Source organism: Oratosquilla oratoria, chromosome 23 (genome assembly GCF_046742065.1).
Source record: "Oratosquilla oratoria isolate Oo_2021 chromosome 23, ASM4674206v1, whole genome shotgun sequence".
Taxonomy (NCBI): Eukaryota; Metazoa; Arthropoda; class Malacostraca; order Stomatopoda; family Squillidae; genus Oratosquilla; species Oratosquilla oratoria.
In genome coordinates, this window is record NC_134799.1 from 38,004,731 (window position 1) to 38,012,751 (window position 8,021).

The window sequence follows — 8,021 nt, forward strand, 5'->3', positions numbered from 1 at the left end:
AATCAAATAAATAGTAATAAGCAAGCAGACAAATGATAAAAATTAAACAAATGATTTAAAATAAATGGCAGGCATTACAGCATCTTGCGTAAGCATTTATTCAAACAAATCTTAAAGCTTCGAACTGAACTACATTGCACTTGCTCTGCAGGAAGTTTATTCCATTCATTAACTACACGGTTGGTGAAGTTGTTTCTAACCACTTCCAAATTAAATCTATTTCCTGGCAGTTTGAGACAATTATTTTTTGTCTGATTTTCATTCACTGTGAAAAATTTGCCACTTGTGTACATACTACCAATTACACTATCATGGCGGGGGTGGTTTCAGTATAGAATTCGTGTGTATGTAACTCGAGCATGCATATATAAGAAATTGTGCTCAACTTACATCCCTCTTGATATCGCATTTCGTTAAGTCACTGTCCATTTGTTACGTATCGGCCAGGTTCGAGTCCTACACCGACAGCGTATTAGTTTCCGAATATGCTTCCACTGAGCCCCTGTTAGTCTCGATCGTACTTGCAAGGAATTGAAATGGAAAAGTTATTGTGGTTGATAAGATAAAAAAAAAAAATAAAATCAAGTAGACTGTTTGTTCACCAAAAAGACTTTGAGCATAGAAGTGACTGGAAAAAATACCATATGTAATGACATTATAGAAAGAAATATAATTGAATTATGTAATATTAAAAGTAATTTTGAACAAAATATGAATATTGGTTTGGGTTTATTTAGACTAATCAATATCATTATTTAAAAAGTTGCTGATGATAATTTTCTAACTTGAGACTCTATGCAGAGCGATTTCCCTAGAGACCTCTTCGGATTCCCCTATTTTCATTGTATATTATGCTACACCTTGCATGATTTCTTTGTACCCCTGAAGATGTCTTAATAGACGAAAACGATCTGTCACCGTTTATTTTCCCAGTGGGTTCAGAATATATATATATATTTATATATATATATATATATATATATATATGGATATACATATACGTACATGTATATATATACAGTATATATATATACATATATATACATATATATATATATATATATATATTGGAAAATGGTATGTTATAACACATTTATAAAAGTTCACTATAAACCCCCTGTCGGAGAAATCATAACGGAAATAAAGGGAAACTGTATATTTCGACTACTGTCTGTAGTCCGGAATGGTTCTTAATGAAAGCCCTACATAAAGCCAAATCCAATTTTTATAAACCAAATAACTCCAAGGAAAAGTTTAAATGTGGTACCAATAACATCATTGTACCATTTAATGAATCGATCAACTCAGTCTCCAAACTTCTACCTAATAACCAAATTAAATTTGTTTACAATTATCCAACAGCATTTTTAGAAAGGTAGTTAATGTACACCGGAGGGATAATGTGGACCAAAATTCTGGGGTATATAAATTACCTTGTAGAAACTGTGATGATGTTTACTGGGGCCAAACTGGCAGGGATTTGTCCACGAGATTAAAGGAACATAAAAACTCCATAAAATATGGACAAGTTAACTCCGCTGTGTTCCTTCATGCCAGCCAAAAAGACCATAGATTAGATTGGGATAATGCATCAATTATTTTTAAATTACACTGTAGCTATCGAAGGAAAATTGTAGAATCTTCCCTAATAAAACATCATCCTAATTTTAATACCTCAAAAGGACAATGGCCCCAGATTGTATTACGAAGCTAGCTGTAAACAAATTATTGTCAAAAGCGGTCGGACATAATAGCACTAACTGTCCTCCCGCGACCCGACTATTTCAAGGGCATGTAACCTGAGTCCCCCTACTTTGCCCCATCCCCCTTTTATGTACTACCTCACCACCCTATATAAACTTGCATCTTAACTTTCTGTAAGCATTCTGCTGAAGAGGACTACAGACAGTAGTCGAAATATACAGTTTCCCTTTATTTCCGTTATTATTTCTCCGACAGTGGGTTTATAGTGAACATATATATATATATATATATATATATATATATATATATATACATATATATATATATATATATATGTGTGTGTGTGTACATATATACATACATATACATGTATGTATATATATATATATATATATGAATATACATATGCATACATATATATATATGTATATATACATGTATATATATATATATATATATATATATATATATATATATATTATGTATATATTAGTAGAAAATAAACGCTGGACTCGTCGTAGAAAGATTTTAATTCCGGCGTTTCGAATCCCGTCCAGGGTTCGTCTTCAGGAATATACGTTGGCATACAAAGGAAATCATTATATATCGGCATGTGTGTCACCCTGGAAAATGTCTCCCAGGCGACCGTTACAAACATCCAAAATTGTACATAATGCGAATTCCGCAGGAAAATAACATAATTTAAATAGCAATATAAATACTCGTAGTTTACACAGTAGTACTCCTGGATGAATAAACAACTTAATTACCGGACTAAAGCGGTCGGACCTGACAAACACTGTACCATCCATTTGGCGTATATTGGACAAAATCCACCCTCCTTCTCACTGCTGGTTACGAAGCCCCTTTTCTCCAGCCTCCCCCTCGTTCCTTCGTACACGGCGTCCAAAGTGACGCAACGGCTTATACTCCTTTGATCACTGACCCATGCTTCCAAAATCAATCTTGCCCCTTTTCCGCTGGCTTTGTATCTCACTCCCACATTTTGCCAGTCCATTTCGTGTTGTCGGTCTTCACAGTGTATAAGAATCGCCGACCTCTTGTCCTTCCTATTTACCACACTCCGATGTTCTAGTACCCATGTCGCCAGCTTCTTTCCTGTCTCTCCCACATAATGTGCATCACAATCTCTGCATTCGATATCTTATTCTACTCCAGCTTGGTCTCCTTCAGTTTCCTTGTCCTTCACTTTTGTCAGATTACCGTGTAGGGTGTTCATGGGTTTGTGCGCAACCGCTACCTGTGCTTCTTTAAAAGTCTAGCCGTCACTTCAGACGGCCCTTTTATGTAGGGTACCATAATTCTGTTAGTGCTAAGGGGTCTCCCCTTGTTTTTCTGTCTCACTGTCCACCTTCTCACCACTGCCTTTGGGTACCCATTGCCTTTAAAGACCTTCCTAAGGTGATTCTTCTCTTCCTTGACATTCTCCCCGAGAGCGGAGAAAGTTTGTCTAGAACTTACAATCATGGTTCACACCACACCAAAGAGAAAGCTGTGAAAACTTCAGCATTTAAGAGTAAACTCCGAGAAAGCCTAAAAAAATCAGACTGGGTCTCAGACGGCAATATTTCATTGTAACACGTAGTCTCACTCATGGCATACTTTGGGCTACAATTCCAATTACACCTAGACACATTCCAAGTATCACACTAGGCAAATTCTCGAGGAATGCAGAAAGAGGCGAATATAGCCAAAAATCCATGATTGATCTTGTATTGACAAGCAGTAAGAGTTAAATTCACGATGTCAATGTAATCCCATCTTTGTAGTTAGATTCTGACCACCGTGTAGTAGTATGTAAAAATAATTATCAGCCTCTTCCGATTCTTAAAAGATCCTGTAAACAGAGAATCGAAATTGAAATATTTCAAGAAGTAGTTAAGAGAGATTTTGCGGTGGGACTAAGTATTAACCAGTTAACTGAAAGAGAAACTACCTTGGAAACAATGTGTCAAGAAGTTAAAGGAGAGTTATTGAAGATTGCAGAAGAATTAATTGGTGACAAATAGATAGGAGGTACTACGAAGAAAAGGTCTGCATACTGGACAGGGAAGGTAAGCAAAGCCGTAGCCAATAGAAATAGAGCTTTTCGGCATTGGTTTAAAGTATGCACTGAAGAGAGCCGGCAAGGATATGTAAATTTAAGGAACACAGCCTAAACAATTAAAAACAGGGCTAAAGATGATTTTGGGGGGGAGATAGGTTAGGACTTGCAAAACGACGTTGAGGGAACAAGAAAACTATTTTTCTCTGTTGCCAAGTCTTACAGGAAAGGTGGTAACGAACAGCAGGTATTTCTTCCTTTCTTATGTTCCATGTTTCTTCCCCATACAGTGCTGTCGGCATAATCACTCCTTCATACAGTTTCTTCTTAACATCCATTCCTAAATGTCCATTTCTTATTACACCTCCACTCCTTCCTTTCCCACCACATTCGCCCCCAAGTATTCAAAGCTGTCCCCTTCCTCTAGTCTTTCTCCCTTAATGCTCATTTCCAATTTGTTGCCATCCTCTCCCCTTGTACATCTCATCACCTTATTTTTACCCACATTTATCTTCAAATTCCTTCTTTCACACACCTTCCCAATCTCTATCACAAACTTCTTTAGTCCCTCCTCTGATCCTGCTACAAGCGCAGTGTCGTCAACAAACAAAAACTGGGCTATCTCCCATTTTTCTCCATTTTCTTTAATCATCTCCAATCCCTGACCCATTACCCTTGCATATACCTCTCGCACCACCCCATCCATGTATAAATTGAACAGCCATGATGACATGACACATCCCTGGTGAAGTCCCAACTTTACCTCAAACCACTCGCTTTCCTCATTTCTAATGCTAACACAGGCTCTACTACTCTCGTAAAAACTATTGACTGCTCTTAACAGCTTTCCTCCTATCCCATATATCTGCAATACCTCCCACAGTGCCTTTCTGGCTATCCTGTCATAAGCCTTTTCAAAATCCATAAAAACCCTAAATACATCCTTGGCTTTTCCTAACGCTTTCTCATATATCTGTCTTACCACAAAAATCTGATCCACGCAACCCTTACCTGTCGTAAACCCACACTGTTCCTCACCAATTACTCCCTCTATTCCTTTCCTAATACTCTCAATCAAAACCTTCCCATAAGCCTTCTCAACTACACTTAACAAACTGATCCCTCTGAAACTACTACACTCACACTTGTCCTCTTTTCCCTCGTAAAGCGAAACTATGTAAACACTCCTCCAGTCCTCCGGTACTTTATCCTATTTTAGACAAGCATTAAACAACCTCACCAGCCAGTCCACCATCACTGTACCTCTCTTTTTTAGACACTCGGCATGACGCCCATCTAACCCAGGTGCCTTACCTGCTCTCATCATTTTAGTAACTTCTTTCAATTTATAGTTTCTTGTTTCTCCTCCATTTGACATTTTGGCATCGGATATTTTGGTCCTGGATATTTAAGCCTCAGACGCTCCGGTCACAGGAGGTTGTTGACCCCGAACATTTCGGCCTCATTCATATACGCCACTTTTATATGATTTATCATTCTGACTTATTTATCAATTTTTAATTGGAATATCTTCACTCAGTGAAATACATGTTACAATTTTACTTCTGTGTTATTCGTGGCTTTCCAACCTCTCTCCACAATGGCTGACATCAGAGGGTAAATCAGTGTCGCATAAATAAGCTAGCACCTTATCGATATGGTCAAGCTGATTTAAGACTTCATTCGTAACCACAGCCATTCCAACATATCAAAGCCTCATGTGCACCTCTCACCATACATCCAGCCTTACCAAGCCGGATTAAACCACCTTGTTGAGGTACAGAGGCTATATCGTCCCTCAGGGGATACGCCAGTCATGGAGTGGACCAGTAAGGCTGAACTACACACATTCATTAATATGTGATTAAAATCACCCGTCGCGAAGCCTCCATCGCCATCTTGCTACACTGAACGTTAAGGAAATCAAAATCAGATACGTTCAGTCTAGCAAGGTGGTAGCGCGTAGAACTCAAGCTCAGAGGGACCAGCGTTTAAGACTTTACGACGGCCGGGTTTGATTATTTGAATGACATCAATTCTACTAACGACTTGTCCCATACATATATAGGTACATAGATATAGGTATGTATATATTTACATACATATCCGTATATCTTTATATTTCACCAATCTCAATGTATCTTTCTCTTTCCCCTCTTCCTCTTTCTGCCATTCCCTTTTATCACCAATTCCCATGTTCTCTCTTTACATTTTCGATTACTTCATGAATTAAACGGGAAGAAAGAAGGACGTGGGAGAAGGAGAGACTAGAGCTAGTAAGAAGAGAGAGTCTGAAGAGGGGGATGGAGGAAAGTGAGTAGTGGGGGAGGGGGAGGGTTACAATCAATACCAGTGTCTGGCCCACGTCTGGCTGGGTAGCTGTCTGGCTGGCTGTCTGGCTGGCTGTCTGGTGGCTGGCTGGGAGAAGGGTGGCAATGGTGGGGTATGGTCATAAAACGAATATGTGTATATATATATATATATATATATATATATATATATATATATATATATATATATATATATGTATATATATATATATGTATGTGTATATATATATATATATATATATATATACGTGTGTGTGTAATATATATATGTGTGTGTGTGTGTGTGTGTGTGTGTGTGTGTGTGTGTGTGTGTGTGTGTGTGTGTGTGTGTGTGTGTGTGTGTGTGTGTGTGTGTGTACATGTATATACATATGTGTATATCTATCTATATATATATATGTATATATATACACATATATATATATATATATATATATATATATATATATATATACATACTATAATAAAGTAGTAGCCTCTGTCTGTCTGTTTGTTTCTTTGATCACGAACTCCTCCTAGGGTTTTGCAGATAGACCCCCATAACCACATATATTCTGATACCCTATCCCTCCAGGTACTTAGATAACTATATTTCCTTTAAAAAAATATTTTGGTTATGGTTAAGGGTTAAATTTAGGTGTGTTATGGTTTGGTGAGTGATCATTCACAAACTACTCCTAGATTTTTGCAGATAGACTCCTATAACCATATATATTCTGAAACCTTATAACTCAAGCTACTTGGAAAACTATCTTTCATTTTCTGTCTGTCTGTTTTTTTTTTCAGGAACTCCTCCTAGGTTTTTGCATATAGACCCCCATAACCATATATATTCTGATACCCTATCACTTCAGGTACTTGGATAACTATATTTCATTTTCAAAAAAATATCTATTTTGGTTAGCGTTAAGGGTTAAAGTTAGGTGGGGTATAGTTAGGTTAGAGATTATTCACGAACTCCTCCTAGGTTTTTGCAGATAGACCCATATAACCATATATATTCTGAAATCTTATAACCCAAGGTACTTAAATTACTATCTTTCATTTGTCTGTCAATTTGTTTGTTTGTTTGTTTGTTTGTTTGTTTGTTTGTTCACGAACTCCTCTTAGGGATTTGCAGATAGACCCCCATAACCATATATATTCTGATACCCTATCACTTCAGGTACTTGGATAACTATGTTTCATTTAAAAATGTATATATTTTGGTTAGGGTTAAGGGTTAAAGTTAGGTATGATATGGTTAGGTTAGGGATGATTCACGAACTCGCAGCAACGCGCGAGTAATCTGGCTAGTATATAATATATATATATATATATATATATATATATATATATATATATATATATATATATATACATATATATATATATATATATATATGTGTGTGTGTGTTTGTGTGTGCGTTTGTGTGTGTGTGTGTGTGTGTGCTTGTGTTTGTGTGTGTGTGTGTGTGTGTGTGTATACGTATATATACATGTATATGTATATATATATATACTGTATATATATATACATATGTATATATTAATGTATATATATATACATGTATACATATATGTGTATATATATATATATATATATATATATGTATATATGTAATAAGAACATGGGTACGTGTATTTACTTATGCAAAGTAGACCACTTGGAAAAAGATAATGAAGCAGAGCGCTTTCGTATATTACATCTGTGAAAAAAGTACATAGTTGAACAGAAATACAAAGTTTATATATGCATGAAGAAGGAACAAGGACAGTAAACTGTCCTTGTTCCTTCTTTATGTTCTACAGTGAACTTTAGAGAAGGAACCAATTGATTCAGTTTTGTCACAAAAGTATCAATATTTTTATTGTTTGGGCAAATGCAGAGAATGTCGTCGATATAACGAAACCATTTGACCTTTTTGGGCAGTATGTTTGTT